Genomic DNA, 19,411 nt, shown 5'->3' with positions numbered 1-19,411 from the left:
GGTTCTCTCTGCAAACACTTTCCTTGTCATTTTTGATTCTGTGGAGGCTGAACATAAGACTCTGGAAAATTCATATTTGTGGGTAGGGCGTAATTTAATTTTGTAGAAGATTGGAAACCTTTTTTTTCTACATCACAAGATATTGTTAAAAATAAACTCACTTGGTTTTCGTTACCTGGCCTCCCCTATGAATTTTCGGATTTAGATATTTTGCAAAAAATTGGGGATTCATTTGGGAAATTCATACATTCACATTCAGTTTTTGAGGATGGGGTTTTTTTGGTGAAAATTTGTGTTTTGATTGCTTCATCTGCTATGATTCCTTCTAATTGTAATTTGAAGTCTATTGATGGTATTTGGCGTTCGAGTATTATCTATGATTCTGAGTGGTTTTCTAAGGCTTTAGTAATCATGGATGTCGGTCTGTTTGTTTCTCTTCGGGGTATATCTTTTGCAGATAAGGTCTCACGGCTTGGTGTTTCAAAATCTAAATTTGTTCCTCTCACTTCTAAAGTTGATGAGGTTTGTCGACCTACTCCCCCTCCTCTGCACGATGATGGTGATAACCCTTCAGTTTTATAGAAGGATGGGGAAGGTACGATAATGCTAGGTTTCCCTTCGTCTATGAAGGATGGCCTGCTCATCAATTCTCTGATATATGTGGGCCTGATGGCTAATTGTATGAAATCTTTCCTTCTTGATGATGAATTAATTTCTAAAGTTCAGAAAGTGGTATTTGATCACAACATTATATTAAATTCAGATGCTACGGAGAAAATAGTTGATACAATTGATCAAGATTTAGTAAAATTAAACTCCTCTCTGGTTATCCCCCCAACTGGCAATCATTTTGATATTTTGTCTGATAAAATTCAGGATGGTGAAGTGGCTTTGGGCTTATCTGGGGAGGGAGTTGGGAATGTAGGTTTGGATCCTATGATTAATAAACCTCTACTCCAGTTTTGGTTATCCCCTGCTTTACCTTCTCCTTCTCTTGCGAAGAGGGGTAGGAAACCAAAGACCTTTTACACACAATTAGAAATTGATGCTGACATTCAGTCTACACTCATGAGTCCAAAGTCAGGGTCTACTAAAAAAAATAAAATTTAGTCCACCTTTTACTCAGTCCCTGGCTTCTAAGTGTTGCCTAAAGTCTGAGCTGGAGAATGCTGATCTAGAAATTGAGAAGAGGGGAGAGATTGCCTCCCCTCAAGGACAATGAAGTTTGTATCTTGGAATGTTATGGGCTTAAATGCCCCTAACAAAAGACGTCTCATTAAATCTCAATTGGATTTAATGAGGTGTGATGTGTTACTTTTGCAAGAATCTAAGTTAAATTGCCAAGGTGCTGATCTGTTGTTTTCCAAATGGAAGCCTTGGAACTATTGTGTATCCCCCTCGATGGGGGCTTCTGGTGGTTTGGCCTTCCTTTGGAAGGATATGACTAGTGATCTAAAATTGGTTGCTTTTGCTCCCTGCTGGATGTTGGCTTTGGTCAGAAGTCGTGTTTCGAATATTAAACTTTGGTTGTTTAATGTTTATGGTCCAATGTCAATCGGGGGTAAGAAAGCTCTTTGGGATTCCTTATCCCTCACACTGTCCCCTCTTCATGGTCAGCTTGTGGTTTTTGGAGGATATTTTAATGCCATCTCCTCTGATGATGAGAAGTGTGGGGGAATTCTTCCTAATAAGTGTATCTTGGAAGATTTTTCTGCTTTCATTTTAAATAATGACCTGGTGGATTGTAAAACTTTGAATGGGCCATTTACCTGGACAAATAGGAGGAAGGATTTCTCATAGATTGTTGAGAGACTGGATCCTTTTCTGGTGTCAGACAATTGGATTTCCTCTAATGTGGACGTGGTTGCTTCAGTCTTGCCTTATGTTGGCTCAGATCATTTTCCGGTTCTATTATCCATCTTTGATGACAAAGCCCCTGGTCATTCTTCTTTTAAGTTTGAACTAATGCAGTTTCGTGATCCTTCCTTTTTATTGCTTTTACAATCTTGGTGGTCTGCGGCTCCATATGTTCATGGTTCCAGGATGTTTTGGTTTGCTAAAAAGCTTTCTTATCTTAAACTAGAAATCAAGAAATTGAATGTTTTTCATTTCAAAAACATTTTCTTTGAGAAGGCTAATATTTAGGAAGAGCTTGAAGCTCTTAATGATAGGGTTATGAATGGTGGCATGGATTCTACTACTTTTTAGAAGCATAAGTCTTTGAATTCTTAGTTAGAAGAAATCCTTTCCAGAGAATAAATCTACTGGTGACAAAAATCCAAAGATTTATGGTTGAGTGATGGGGATCGAAATACCAAATTCTTTCACGCCCCAACCAAGTTGAAACACCAACGTTGCAGGATCTCTTCTATTCTGAACTCTGATGGGGTTGTTTTAACTAAAGAGTCGGATATTGTTAATGAGGGTGTTCGGTTTTTTAAGTCTTTTCTTTCAGAAGAGTTATCTGTTTTTAGTGATAATTTTGCCTCTTCCATTCCTAAGCTTATAACAGATGAAGATAATGCAATGCTCATGGCTCCTTTCTCCATCCAAGAAGTCAATGATGTTGTCTTCTCAATGTCACCAGAGAAGGCTCCTGGTCCTGATGGTTTTATTGCTCTCTTCTTTCAAAAATGCTGGTCTTTTCTTGGGGAGGATCTTCGTTTGGTTTTAGAAGAAGCTAGATGTAATAGGACTATGTTAAGAGAACTTAACTCAACTTTAATTTCTCTTATTTTGAAATGTGAGAATCCTAAGTCCTTTGTGGACTTTTGCCAAATTGTGTTATGCAACACCTTATATAAAATTATTACTAAGTCTATTTCATTAAGACTTGCAAAGCTCATTCCTAAAATCATCTCGGGTGAGCAGGGGGGCTTTGTCCCAGGTAGGGAAATGACAAAAGGGGCTATTGTGGCCCATGAGATTCTTCATTCCATCTCTCAGTTATCTATTCCGGCTATGATTCTCAAATTGGATATGATGAAGGCCTACGACAGGGTAAATTGCTAGGCACTATTGTCTGTGCTCACATAATTTGGGTTTGGGGTCAAATGGGTCAAATGGGTTCAGACTTGTATTAGTACGGCTAGGTTTTCAATAATTTTGAACGGTTCTCCATGTGGTTTTTTTGCCTCTTCTAGAGGCCTTAGGCAAGGGGATCTGTTATCGCCCTTTTTGTTTATCATTCTGGCTGAAGCCTTTAGTAGAGCCATTTCATGTGCCAGGGAGAGTGGCTTGTGGAAGGGGATTTCCATCCCTCATATGTCCACGTGCCATACTCATTGTTTATTTGTGGATGATACTTTACTATTTGGCATAACTACTATGGGGGAAGCTCGGGTCATTAACAAAATCATTTTGGATTATTCTTTGTTCTCTGGGCAAAAGGTCAAACAGGCCAAATCAAAAGTTTTCTTTCTTAATGTCTCCCCTCTAGTGTAGACCAGATTGTCTCGGTTTTGGGGCTTTTTTGTGGGTCAATTCCCTTGCAAGTATTTAGGGTTGCCATTTTATACTGGCTCAGAGAAGCATAATTTTTGGGAACGGGTTTCAGGGGCTATCTCATCTAGGATTCTTTCTTGGTCTCACAAGTGGTTAACTTTTTATGGTAAAATTGTGCTTATTAGAGTTGTTTTAAATGCAGTTCCTATCTATCTGTTATCCATTTTAAAGGCTCTGAAAAAATATGTGGTTGCTCTTCAATCAATTGTAAGATCTTTTTTATGGAATAATAATGTTAAGAAGAAGAATAGGATCTCCCTATTGGCTTGGGATAGGGTTTGTGCTCCTAGGGAAAAAGGAGGTGCTGGGATTAAGGACATAGGTAAGCAGAAGTTGGCTCTTGGTGATAAGTTGGTTTGGAAATTTTATAAGCAGCCTACCTCTAAATGGGCATCCATTTTATTTGCAAAGTACCTGAATAATTGTTCTAAGGAGGCTATCTTCACTACTTCTTCTCTTCCCAAGGGGTTTGTGATTTGGAATTTTATGATTGAGTGTAGATCTGTCATTTTTCTAGGATTGTCCTGGCTTATTCATAACGGTTGTAAGGCTAGGTTTTGGGATGAAGTTTGGAATGGCTTCCCTATATTGGCTAGTCTTATGGATTGGTCACCCCTTATGTCCATCCGTAAAGCCTCCTGGGGCATTTTTGTGGCAAATTATTTTTTTGTAGACTCCTCAAGTTCCCTCCCTGTAGCAAAATGAAAATCAATTGATTCTCTTCCGGTGGATCAGGATATTAAAACTCCATTTGTGGATGAGCTTAAGAAACACCCATTACTCTTCTTGGAGAAGGATGATGAGCTCATTTGGACTTATTCAAAATCAGGGGAATATTCGGTCAAAGAAGGATATAATTTTTTGTCTTTAGATGTTAAAAGCGATGATTTGCCATTTAAGTTATTTTGGCATGCTGCCTGTTTGCCTAAAGCAGGGGCATTTGCTTGGTTGGCGGTGCAGGATAGAATTCTTACTGGCATGAGATTAGATAGGTTGGGTATTACTGTGGTTTTTCCTTGCATCATGTGTGGTGGGTCCCTTGAATCCGTGGATCATCTCTTCTTGCTGGTATTGGATTTTTAACAAGTTAAATTGGAGGTCTACTCTTAGTAAGGAACTTAGAACTCACTTTATGAGCTGGCCCCTATTATATCCATTTGCATTTTATGCTTGCCTTTGGATAATTGCTCCTTCTGTTCTAATTTGGAGAATTTGGCTTGAGAGGAACAATAGAATTTTTAAGAAAATTTCCTCCCCTCTGCATGATGTGCTCTTTTGCATAGAGAAGTTGATTTCTGAGACAATCTTGGCTTTCATCTATAAAGGTTCTAGTCTGCATAATACTTACACACCTTGGGACAACTGGGTGACCAAAAATTGGGCAACCTTGAAGACACTCCCTTTGAGTGGTGCAATTTCTCAACCACGACCTTTAGTAAATAGAAAGGAAGTGGTTTGGTTGCCACCTTCGGCTTCAAAAGTTAAATTGAACTTTGATGGAGCCTCTCGTGGTAATCTTGGTAAATTTGCCATTGGGATTGTGGTCTCTGATGACAGGGCTGGTATCATAAAAGCTCAATGTCAATGTATTGCCTATAGGATTAATAATGTGGCTGAACTTCATGCTCTTTCCATGGGTCTTGATTTGCTTCTTTCATTACATTTGTTGGACGTTGTTATTGAGGGCGATTCTTAGGTAGTTTTTTACATGGTTACAAATCGCTCTTCTCACTCCTGTCATTTAAAGTATTGGTTGAATAGGATTCTTGACCAGCTTGAGTTGTTTAATTCCTTCACTATGGTGCACTGTTTTAGAGAAGCTAATAAGGTGGCAAACTTCATGGCTAATAAAGCATTGGATGAGGATATCCAAGACTTGGCTGAGGTGGCCTCCAGTTCTTTACCTCCTCATCTGGTTTAACTGGTTCAGGTTATTTGCAGAAGCATGACCTTGTGCCTTGTTTGGCGATTACATTCAGGGATGCAGTTTAATGTGGTGGTGTTTGACTCTTAGACAAAACTTCATTATGTCTGCATTACTGTGTGTAATCACAGGGAGGGTTCGGGTTTGTTCTTTTCTAAATGGTTGGAATTTGTGGTGTGTGGGAGTCTCTTATTATCACGCTATTCTCTTTGTTTTCACTCTAAGTTTGTTTATTCTTACTCATTTGCAATAGATTGAACTTGTACCTCGCTGGATGATTATATTTAGGCATGCAACATTATGACTACATTACTATGTAATCTCAGTCTCTGTATAGACCTGCTTTTATTGCAAGATTAGCTGGGGATTTGTGGTGTGCGGGGGTAATTATATTATGCACGATTGAAATCTTCCTTGCGATGATCATTATTGTTATATGTCACTTGATTATTCCTTGATGACTGCACAGATTTCATGTGTTTATCTCATGCTTATTATGCTTCACCAGTTGGTGTACTCCTTTCCAAGTGGTGGCAGATTTTTGAGTTTTCTTGGCTCATTTGGGAGATCTTGCTTGCGTGGATATCTTGGTTTATTGCTTGGCATGTTTTTGATTTATGGCTATGTGCATCGTGTGGATATTGTCATCATTTTTTATAAAGGTGGTAGCTTCTCGTTGATGTTTTGCACGTATTTTTTTTGGGCTTGCTTGAGGTAATAGTTATTGTGCTGACCTTTCATGGTTGTGTTGCTTTCTTATGATGACATTGAGCTCTTTATAATCCTGTGCTTTCTCTTGGATTTGCATTATCTTTCTTGATGGAATCAATGGGTTACCGCATTTTGATGCCTCGAAAACACTATGATTTCCAAGATTCTTATGTTTTGGATGATGAAAAGCTTGGGCGTCTGTTTTAAGTTTATTCGCTGGATTTTTCTCTAGCTTTTTGCAAAGTTTTGGGAAAGTGATGGCTGGTAGAAAGCACAAGTTGTTTTCTTGTTGATATTGCATCTCAGTTTCTCACTATCTGTATGGATGTGCTTCTAGATTCTGCTATGGTCAGGGCAATTTTTGATGCATATTTCAACTCCGATTTCTACACTACTAATGATTTGGACAGTGCATTATCTAATTACCATTTTGAATTTGGTGATTTTGAATATGCTGGTTTTATTTCTCGTTCTCAGTCACTATCTTTCGGTTGGCATGGGGAACTTCTTTCAATTTTAAGGAATGGTTTGATATCTAACTCATATGATGATACATTATTTGCTATGGTAGCTCTACTAGATCATGTTTCACCAGATTGTTTGGCTACAATTGTTAATATATTTGCAGGAATCCACTTTCTTTTAGAATCAATGCACATTGTTCGAGCTTCGCCAGTGTTGGTTTCACCTATCCAGATGGTGCCTCCTTCATCTCCTCCATTTAAAGGCTCTAGCACATGGTTCTTGAATTCCTTGGCATAAAGACTCTCAGTTTTGCACTAAAGTACATGTATTACAAAGCAATAGAGAGCAGGATGATTTTGGTCCATGGGTTTTTGAGCAGGGCTACAGCTTCATCTTTCTCCTTCCTTTATTAGCAAGCAGAGAAGTTTATTTTTTGATAATTATCTGTTGGGTCTGTTAAGCGCCATATGGCCTCTATGTAAAGCTGCTATTATAGGTGACCACATTTTCTAAGCGGCAGATTGCATAAACTTTTAGGATTTTGCTATAGGTTTCTTTTATGAGTTGTGACCGGAGGTTTTCTTTCCAGGGTTCTTTCCTCCGGTATGCTCTTTGAATCCTGTGTAAAAATAAAAAATATATATTAATAAAATTAGTGGAGTATTCCACTTTTATCAAAAAAAAAAAGAAAAAAAGATCTTACAAGAATATTAATTTAGTGTGATCTTTAAACAAAATTAGATAAGTTTAATATGTTATTACTGAAATATAAGAGAAATAGTTGTAATCAATCTCTTTTTTTTTGGCTTTTTTTTTTATTAAGGGGAGAGGCTTTTACAATTGCAGCAAATTTATGTGTCAACATTTGGAGGTTTTCAATTAGTTTCATAGTTAAGTACTTCCAATGATCTAATTAAAAATTGGAGAAACATTACATATTAAATTTTCAATGCAGAAAAAACATTACCAATTTAAATTTGTTTCAAAGCTAAAAGCTTAGAGAAAACAAGTGGCACTCTAGCTGTTGTTTCAAACATTTTCATTATCATTTTCATTTTCAGACAACTATGTATTTTCCTTCAATAATACAATATTTCAAGCACCAGAGATAGGGTTAGGGTTTATATGAAAATCAATTCACATAATTTTAAAATTAAAATAGAAATTTCATTTATATATTTAGATTAATTTCTTTTATGTTTTCAATTCATAACTAAAAACATATTCTAATAATTTAAGATCAATTAATTTTTATTAATGTCTATACAATATATGTTATATAAGTAAGTATAATAAAAAAGTAGAAATATCAAATTACAATTTGATGATGTTCATTTATTCTTATTTATCTAATATATTTATCAATCGAATATATATGCTTATTATTATCAATCAAATAAATATTTGTTTATTAAATATATTTATTTATAAAATATATATTGATATAGCCTTTTCTATTTTTATTTTTATTCAAATAATTTTAAAATTTTTTATTGATGTTTCAAATTATTTCATAAAGGTTAAACCCTCAATTAAATTTTTGGTTTGATTACCATTCAAATAAGTTTTTGGTTTAATTACTATTAAGGTTAGGGTTAGAATAAAGGTTGTGAGTAAGATAATTTTAATTAAAAAAGGTTTAAACTATTTTAAAATGTCTATATTTTAAATTTATAGTAAAAATATTATTTCAATTAAAAGAGAGTTTAAGTTATTTTAAAATGTCTTTATTTCATTACGACAAAGTTTAAAGGTAATTATTTCTATAAATTTATTATTATCAATCAAATAAATATTTGTTTATTAAATATTTTTATTTACAAAATATATATTGATATAGCCTTTGTTATTTTTATTATTATTCAAATAATTTTAAAATTTTTTATACATGTTTCAAATTATTTCATAAAGGTTGAACCCTTAATTAAGTTTTTTGTTTGGTTACTATTAGGGTTTGATGAGAATTCAATCAAAATTTTGGTTTCATTACAACAAAAGAGAGGTTAAGCTATTTTAAAGTGTCTTTATTTCATTACAACAAAGTTTAAATGTAATTATTTCATAAAATATTGAAATAAGGAAAAAAATATTCATAAGAAAAGTACATAATAATAAAGTTTTTTTTAATATTTTATAAAAAATGATAATAAGTGTTATGAATGCATTATCATTCAATAGTTGCCTAATTATAACCTTACCTTAACACTAAACTCTAATTAACTATAACCTTAACCCCTAAACCGAATCTCTCTAATTTATTAGAAAATTTGGGCAAAATAATAGAGGCTACAAATGATTCAATTCAAAATAATACGTGCTTTCACTTTCATTGATTTTTCATTCAAATACTTTACATATTTATAGGACTCTAAAATCCTATTTTTAGGAAACAATATTCCTAAATAGACTAAGTTGTTTTAACAACTCAATAGACGTACAAACAAGCACTCTATAAATATTGAGTTGTTTTTAACAACTCAATACACACCACTCATTAATAGCTTATTAGAAAAAACTTAACACACCTAATTATTATTTTATGCCTAATTATTTATGCATCCTATGATGCAATATTACCACCTATGTGAACACTAATTCCCAACATAATTGAATGCCAACCCTAACCTAACCTTAAAATTAACTCTAACCATATAATCAAACCCTACTTGAAACATAATTGAAACATAATAGTAACCTAACCCTAAATTTAAATATAACCCCAAAATTAATTCCTAACTAAAACTTGAACCCTAATCTAACCATAATTAATATATTAGCCTTAAACTTAACCCTAAACCTAATTAAACTCTAATCCTAATTGAACTCTAATCATAATCTAACCCAAACCCTTATCCTAATTGAACTCTAATCCTAATTAATTTTTTTATTAAGGTTATCTTGGTTTTGGCTTTGATTCTAATCCGATATGATCAGATCTTTGGATGTAGTTTTGGTTGCTTATTATGGATGGTTATATCCTTGCCATATTTTGTTGGTTCGTATTTTGGTGCTTCGGTAACTATCGCTTATGTTCCCAGTTGGTATTTCCTAGTACCGGTTAGCTTTACCGGTAAGTGATATTTGATGTTTTGATCAGACGATTTTGGTCCAGCTTATGGAATTGGTTTCTATCATGTTGAAGGTGCTTCTTGATTGTATTCTGAATGTTTGGTGACTTTGCATTGGCTGGCGTGCTGTTATGGTGGTCCTATTTGGACCTGGTTATACATTCTGTGTTACTTCATTGAGGGTTTCTATCAGTTGGTGAAACGTGTTGGAATTTGGTCTTAACAAAATTTCTGACAGATATAATTGTTTGGGTATTTGAATTAGGTCCATGTTATGTAATGTAAATCATAATATTGGTCTGGTGATATCGTGTAATGTAATTTTTGTTATTATGGGTTTTTGGGTTTAGGGTCTAGCTAACCTTATCATAAGGTTGATAATTAGTATTTATAGGTGACTTATTCATGTAATTTTGATATCGATAAAGAGGTGTGGGATCGATGGTTATGTCTGTATTATCAGAGGAAGGTTTATGTGCAAACAAGTGATATATCATTCGGCAGAAGGTTTTTGGTATTGCAGGGCAGACATATGTGCTTAACCAAAACTGTATCAAGCATAGGGAGATGTTACTTTCACAATACATTCTTTCTGAATTGTAGTCTGATGTTTTGTAAATCAATTCGACCTCTTTTGTGATGAGCAATGAGATCTAGGTGGTTGACCTGATTGCAAGTGCAATCCCCATTGTACTTATTTCACATACTATTGCAGAAGTATTATTTGATTGTGGGTAGGGTTTCCCACTGTGGTTTTTCCCTTTATCGGGTTTTCCATGTCAAAAATATTGGTGTTGTGTGTACTATGATTTCATGTTTTATCCTTCATCTTGTTGGTTTCTTTGTGTTTCGGTTTAAAGGTTTTTGATATGCAATAGTTTTGATTTCTGATAGTAAACTGATTCACCTCCCCTCTCAGTTTACTCCCGGTATCAGATCTGTCTAACAAAATGAAGTTTACAAGAAGTGTTAGTGTTAACTTAATGGTGCAATACGATTAGAGTGGGGATTTAATTTAAGGTTAAGGTCATGTTAAAATTAACTATAACCTTGAAATTAAGCCCTAACTACAACTTGAACCCTAATATAACCATAATTAAGCACTAACGTGATATAAATCCAAACCCTAATCATTGAACCCTAACAATGATGTAAACCCTAAATATAATCCTAAATCTAACCCTTAACCCTTAACCCTTAACCCTTAACCCTTAACCCTTAACCCTAACCCTAGAAATAATCATAACAATAACACTAAATTCTAAGCCCAACAACAATTGTAACCCTAACCCTAACCTTAAAACCTAAATCCAAACACTAACCATTAACCTAACCCTAACAATGATGTAAACCCTTACTACAATCCTAACCCTAACCCTTAACACTAACCCTTAACCTTTGATATAAAGCCTAACCCTAGACATAATCCTAAATATAACCCTAAATCCTAAGCCTAACTACAATCTTAACCTTATCCCTAACCTTAACCTTAACCATGATGTAAATCCAAACCCTAACATTAGCCTAACCTTAAAAATGATGTAAACCCTATCTATAATCCTAACCCTAACCCTAATCCTAACCATGATGTAAATCAAAACCCTAACCATTAACTTAACCCTGACAATGATATAAACCTTAACCATATTCCTAACCCTAACCCTTAACACTAACCCTAGACATAATCCTAACCATAAAACCGAATCCTAAGTGTAACCATAATCTTAACCTTAACCCTAACCATGATGTAAATCCAAACTGTAGTACCCCTACCCTAATCAGATTCTAATTTCGGTTTGACCTTGGTTAGTTATCATGTAATCATGTTATAGTCAGATGTTTTAATTATTGTGCGTACATGTTAATGTGGTTTTCACATCAATTCATACGCAAGTTTATTAGTTCTCCTATTTCGTGTTTTTAATCTCGGACTAACACTTTCATTAAGTATATATATGTATGCATATATGACTCTTGGTTGAGAGAGATTTCAGGTACAGTACCGCATGGGTGCGAGGTTCGTTTCCCCCTGGATTCGTAGGTTTGAGTGTACCTCTTTGGTCCTTAGAGTTTGGATTAGGTGGTCGTAAGACCCTCGTTTGACCATAGTCGTGCTCAAGTGAGTGTCGTCAGTCGTCGTCGATATTCCCTTTGGGTGGGTATCCAGGTCGTCTATCTGCTTGGCATTCTTGGGTTGTGTGTTTTTGTGTGTGGTTAAATTGAGTAATTAATCCTTAATGTTTAATTTGATTTAATGTGTTTACGCATTAGTAATTAAGGGACTAAATTAAATAGGTTTCCTTTATGCGATTAATCGTTAATTAGAATTGCTCAATTCAAGTTGATAGCAAGTTTGATTAAATGGTTAATTTTAATTGATTAATTTATTCTGTTTATGCTTTTCGAAAGGAAAGATTTAAATTTATTTGAAATAGAATTAATTTAATTCCCTTGGTTTTTTAAAAAAATAAAAAATAGAAAGGTTGATTTTAATTATTTAAGAAAATCAATTTTAATTAGAAAAGCGAGTTTAGTATATTTTGGATATAGTTTTGAAAGAATGAATTTGGGGATTTTATTTTAATTAAAAACATTTTACCCTCATTAATATTTTGGAATATAAAGGTTAATTTTATTAAAATTGAGAAAATTAGAAATTAAATGAGGAAGAGGCATTTTGATTTTTCTAAATTAGAAATAAATTGGGTAAAAGTATTTTTATTTAGAAATGAGATTTTTGGTCAAAAACTTTGCCATTTAACCTAGGGTTGGAAAAATATTTTGGGAGGAATGATTTTTGGAAAAATATGGCCGAGAGATTTTTTCGGAAGATGTCTCTAGAGAAATTTTGGGGCATTTCCGAGCTCGCAGGTTGGGCTCTCCTTCAAATCTCTTCCAGGATTGCATATAGAGGTAGGATTTCTTTTATTTGTCTTCTTTGTTGCCAAATAAATTTACTGTTTTGGTTGAAAGAAATGAGTTTGTTGTTGAATAATCTTTCTGATTGATGAATAGAGTAGAATAGCAATCAGATCTTGAATGTATCCCTCCTTGAATTCATTCCTTGTTTTCAAATCAGTTTCTGATTTGCTCAGATTGATTTAAAAATAATAATAATAATAATAATAAATAGAACAAATATTGGGGGTTTGGTTGTTCTTGATGAATTTTTGTTTAAACTCCATTGAATGTTTTCGATTAAGTTTTAAATTGAAAATTAGTCTAGAGTTTGGCAGATTGGTTGAAACTTTGTGTGAAAAAAGATTCTCTTTTGCCCAAATATGATATTTGGCTGAGAAAAGATTGTCTGTTTTAGCCTGGTTATTCTAAAATTGTTAATATGTGAAAACCAAGAAGTTCTGGAGATTTATTTCTGAGTTTATTTTATTTGGAGGTTTAAATTTAATCACTTTCCATTTTTTTAAATTTTGGGGAAAAATGAAATGGAGAGGAAAACTTTTCATGATTTTGTTATTTGATTTCCAATTTCTGGTTGAATATAGTTTTGATTCATGTTTTATTTCCCTTAAATTTTAAGCTGGAAGGAATTATTTTGGTTTAAAAATTCTTCCTTAGCATGTTGTTATGCTGCCAAATTTTGTTCCAAAATGAAACCCCTGTAGAAGTTTTTATTATGCTGTTTCAGAATGGCAACAATATCTCCAAATTTACAAACTGGGGTTCTACGAATTTTTTTGGGTTTCTTCGTGACTTTTCATTCTAACTTCTGGATAAATTTTGTAAAAATAAAGTTCTAGGTTTTTGAGAAATAATAGAAACCGCGTGACTGTGTTTATTTATATATAAGGACTTGAGATTTTGATATGGCTGATAGAAAATGAAATTTAAGTTGATATGATTTGTCTGAAATTTATAATGATATATGGATCTTATATTTAATTTTTCATTTATAGGCAATTTAGTCAATATGAGTTTATTGGGAAACCAAAATCTTTAATTAGATTAATTTATGGCATTTGACTATTATTTTTATTTTTTGAAAAAAAAGGGTTGTTTGGAAATCATAATGCTTATGAACTTGTCTTCAGTCAATTGTAAATTGAAAGCTATTTGGTTCAATTTTGTGTAAAAGAGTAAATTTTCTTGTATATGTCGTATGGATGTAACTACCATTGTTTTGCAAGTTAAATAGAATAATTAGTGATTTTTGGAATTATGTATTACTTTTATGTTTTTTTTTTTTTTAAAGTATAGATAAACTGTGTCAAGATAAAATAAAAATGATGTTTTATTTTGAAAATGAATATCATATGTTTATGTGATTATAGAATAATTGATTTTATATCACTAAGTGCTCTGCTTACTATATTAATGCAATTTATGGTTTGAAAACTCATGATGATGTATTTATGTTATTGTACGATGCAATCGAACTTAGCGAGTTAGAAAACCATGAACGACCTGTACCTAGATGAGGTAGATTACTGCAATCAAACTTAGATCCTCTAGAAAACTGGATTGATTTTAATGTTTAATCATTGTGGAAAAAGATTGTCTTCTTTGGTTTATGCCTGTGCATGTTTAAATTTATGTTTTCACATTTGCTTAGGGAATGACAAGTCCTTGTTTGTAATTGGGTTATTGTCGTTTGTCGATTTGGGTATTGGTTTATGTCCTTGATCCTGAATCTTGACTGTGTTCATGTGATGGTTTGTATTCGACCATGTCCTTGTGCGAGTGTTTAATATTGGTTTGTGGTAGACCAGAGTTGGTCAGGTCTCTAGTTAGAGTACCGTCAGTCAGTGCACCCCATATGAAGTTCAGTTTGACCAAGTGGGTAATCCTACCATATCAAACTCTGTTTGCTTGACCTTGTGTATTCCTGGGTTTTAGGAGTTCTCTTGAATATGTTCGCTAGTGTGTTGTTGTGTTGCCTTTGATGGGAGCATAGTTGTGGAGTCGTCCTGATGTTTATTACCCTCATGAGAACTTGATATTCATGTGAGACCATGGGATGCTTATGATGGGCTGCGAAGATTTAGTTTCACGGATGCTCTAGTTGATCTTTTATAATTGCTTCTTATTATGTTCAGTTGGATCCTTTCCTATTCAGGGATCATTCATGTATTTATTTGACCAATGTGGTCGTATGTATTACTGGTTATGTTCGCCTTGATGGCAGGATTGTAAATGATGTGAACCTTATGTATTCTTCACTATTGATTAAGTATCAGAGGGGTCTTGCAGTTGAGCAAACCCGGAGATGTAGCCCACTAGGGGTGAATTCTGAGATCATTTTGATGTTATGTGGTGTTTTCCATTCTTATGTTACCTTTTAATTTGTCCTGTATGGATGCTTTATGTTAAAATGTATAATGGGGATTAGATGAAATTAATCATAAATGCATGTATGTAGTCATTTTATTAAATGTAGTAATAGGGATCATAAAAGAATGTAGATTTGATTAATGGAATATATTCAATTATTGATAGCGCAATTAAGTATGCATGAAAAGTATTTATTAGTTTATGATGAAGTTAAAGTATGTTATGGAACTAGATGCATGGCATGTGTTTGATGTAAGATTGAATGTAATGAATGGTTAAAATTTATTGGATGAACTTAGTCATATTATCCATAGCTTTAACTGTAATGGATGAACCTCATTGTGCCATCTATATTTTAACCTTATTGGATAAACTCATCATGTAATCTAATTTTAACTTGAATGGGTGAATTTCCTCATGTTAGCTACATCTTCAACCATAATGGATGAACGCATCCTATTATCTATAATTTTAATTTACTGAACAAATTATATCTTTGTTTAAAGTAATAACATGAAATTAAGTTAACCTGCTTAATTGGATAAAATGTTGTGAGTTGAGTTAGATGTTAAATTAAGTAATCACGTTGGGAAACTCCTTAGGTATTGTTTAGTCTTCCGTTGTGTTATTTGAGCTTTTGATAACTCATTGTATTATTATGTTGTGTCTTTAAAAAAACAAAATTATTTGCACTCCATTCGTGTGTTTTAGCTTTATCCCTTTGGGGTTTCCTGGCGGGGCATTACACAAACCCTAACAATAATGTAAACCCTAACTATAATCCTAACCCTAACCCTAACTCTCTTATATAAATCCTAACCCTAACTATGATGTAAATCCAAATCCTAGTCATTAACTTAACCCTGACAATGATGTAATCCCTAACCATATTCCTAACCCTAACCCTTAACACTAACCCTAAATCCTAAGTGTAACCACAATCTTAACCTTAACCCTAACCTTAACCCAAAACATGATGTAAATCCAAACCCTTACCATTAACCTAACCCTAAAAGTGATGCAAACCATAACTATAACCCCTACTCTAACCCTTAACCCTAATTCTAACCCTATGATATAATCCTAACCATAACAATAAATCCTAAGCCTAAACCCTAACCCTAACCCTAACCCTAACAATGATGTAAAATCTATCTATAATACTAACCCTAACCCTTAACCCTAACTCTAACCCTAATCCTATGATATAAACCCTTACCCTAGACATAACCCTAACCATGATTCTAAATATTAAGCCTAACCACAATCTAAACCTAACTACAACCCTAACCATTAACCTAATCCTAACAATGATGTAAACCCTAATTGTAATCCTAATCCTAACCCTAACCCTAGACATAATACAAACCATAATCATAAATCCTAATCCTAACCACAATCTTAAACTTAACCACAACCCTAACCACTAACCTAATCCTAACAATGATGTAAACCCTCATTGTAATCCTAATCCTAACCCTAACCCTAGACATAAAACAAACCATACTCATAAATCCTAATCCTAACCACAATCTTACCCTAACCCTAATCATGATGTAAATCCAAACCCTAGCCATTAACCTAACCCTAGCAATGATGTAAACTCTAACTATAATGCTAACCCTAACCCTAGCTCCCTATGATATAAACCCTAACCCTACACACAATCTTAACCATAATCCTAAATCCTAAGCCTAACCACAATCTTAAGGCTAAGTGTAATAATAACCATGATGTAAATACAAACCCTAACCATTAACCTAATCCTAACAATGATGTAAACCCTAACTATAATCCTAAACCTAACCCTCAACCCTAACCCTAACCCTGACAGTATGATATAAGCTCAAGTCATAGACATAATCCAAACCATATACCTAAAAATTAAGCCTAAGTAGAACCTTAACACTAACCATGATGTAAATCTAAACCCTAACCATTAACCTAACTGTAACAATGATGTAAACCCTAACTATAATCCTAACCCTTTAACCCTAACCCTAGACATAATCCTAACCATAATGGTAAATCCTAATGGTTAGGGTTAGGTTAATGGTTAGGGTTTGGATTTAGGTTTTAAGGTTAGGGTTAGGGTTACAATTATTGTTAGGATATAATCCTAACTCTAACCCTAACCCGAACCCTATGATATAAACCCTAACCACATAACCCTAACCATAACTCTAACTATTAAGCCTAACCACAATCTTAAACTTAACCACAACCCTAACCATGATGCAAATCCATAACCTAACCATTAACCTAATCCTAACAATGATGTAAACCCTAAATGTAATCCTAATCCTAATCCTAACCCTAGACATAAAATAAACCATAATCATAAATCTTAATCCTAACCACAATCTTAACCCTAACCCTAATCATGATGTAAATCCAAACCCTAACCATTAACCTAACTCTAACAATGATGTAAACCCTAACTATAATCCTAACCCTAACCCTACACGCAATCTTAACCATAACCCTAAATCCTAAACCTAACCACAATCTTAAGGCTAAGTGTAACACTAACCATGATATAAATCCAAACCCTAACCATTAACCTAACCCTAACAATGATGTAAACCCTAACTATAATCCTAATTCTAACCATAGCCCTATGATATAAACCATAACCCTACACATAATCCTAACCATAACCCTAAATCCTAAGCCTAACCACAATCTTAATGCTAACCATAACACTAACCATGATGTCAATCCAAACCCTAACAATGATGTAAACCCTAAATATAATCCTACACCTAACCTTTAACCCTAACCCTATGATATAAACTATAATCGTACACATAATCCTAACCATGTACGTAAAAATTAAGCCTAACCAGAACCTTAACCCTAACCATCATTACCATCCAAACCCTAACCATTAACCTAACCCTAACAATGATGTAAACCCTAACAATAATCCTAACCCTAACCCTAACCCTAGATATATTCCTAACCATAATGCTAAATCCTAAGCCTAACCACAACCTTAACCCTAACCCTAACCCTAATCATGAAATAAATCCAAACCCTAACTATTAACCTAACCCTAGCATATATATATATATGCCAAATACCAAACCAAATTATACCCTAATACTAAGAATTAAACAGATCGAACCCTAAAATATTAAAACAATTTGAATATAATTAAAGCATAAGCAAAAATCTAATTGAGTAGTTGATTTATATCAAATCGACTACTAGATTGAAGCAAAAATCTTAACCAAATTATACCATAAGAATAAAAAATAAACCAAATTGAATCATAACTCTAAATCTAATCAAACACTAAACCAAATAAAACCCAAACTGCAATCCTAAACAGAATTGAACCCTAACACTAACACTAAGGTAAATTGAACCTTATGCCTGTAGTATCATAAATTTGCAACCCTATCAATTTACGACTACATTAGGGTCCTCACGCATGTGAACTCAAATCCTCTAGCCTGATCAGAGACTGGAGAGTGCTCGGTTTGTTAAAACTACTTCTTCCTTGGCCTCCGCATCACTCTGTGCACACTCTGCCCTGGAGAAAGGGGTAGGACAGGGGCATGGCACCCCTATCCCCTCTTGGATAGGGGCGTCATCACCTGTCTCTGCCCTATTTTGGGGTAGGACCTTTCTACTGCAAGCATTGTGGGTTGTGCAGTGAGCGGGAAATCTCCCTGATGTCGGCTCGTGATGAAATTCAAATCCTTCAAACATGTATTTAAGAGGCATTTGTCCTCTCATTTGCATAGGTTGGAGAGGTCAAAGTTGGATATGTTCAAGCGATCAAGCATTCAAGCATTCTTTTCCAGCATTGAGCATTCTCAAGTCTCCCTTCAAGGCTAAGTGTTGCATTCAAGTCAAGGATTAAATCACTGAAGAGGAGATTTCTTTCAACATTCAATTCCACACAAGAATTTCTATCAACATTGCTTCTACAACCTCCCTTGAGGTGATTTACTATTCAGTCTTTCATTTACATCTACTTGCAAGTACTTTCTTTCATTGCTTGGTTAATTCCAAAACTGGGGTTTGACCTAAAGGCAAACCCCCAATCCCAACACATTTCCCTTTCTTTTCTATGTGTAGGTTGCAAGTGTGCAGTTGTACTTTCAGATTCGGGCTTCATTTGCAGAGGCGAAAAAACCCTTTTCGTTTCGTGGTTTTTTCGGAGGACCGTGTACATTACCGCCATGGTCCGGACAACTTTTCGTCAAATTTGCAGGGTGACTTCGTCTCAACATTTTACTACCAAATCTAGGTGCACAACTTCATCCCATATTCAGATCTCAAGTTATAATCGATTCTTTGTCAGTTTTGCACTACATAATTCAATCAATTTCCATTTCAAATAAAACAAAAGGGAATAAGGAGATCATCATAACATCCTTAATTCATTCAGAATTCAATCTATCATCTTTGTGTGGAGATTGGATCTAGTGAATTA

The sequence above is a fragment of the Cryptomeria japonica genome, chromosome 5 (genome assembly GCF_030272615.1).
Source record: "Cryptomeria japonica chromosome 5, Sugi_1.0, whole genome shotgun sequence".
Taxonomy (NCBI): Eukaryota; Viridiplantae; Streptophyta; class Pinopsida; order Cupressales; family Cupressaceae; genus Cryptomeria; species Cryptomeria japonica.
The sequence above is the reverse complement of the archived record's forward strand: the minus strand, read 5'-3'. Positions refer to the sequence as shown.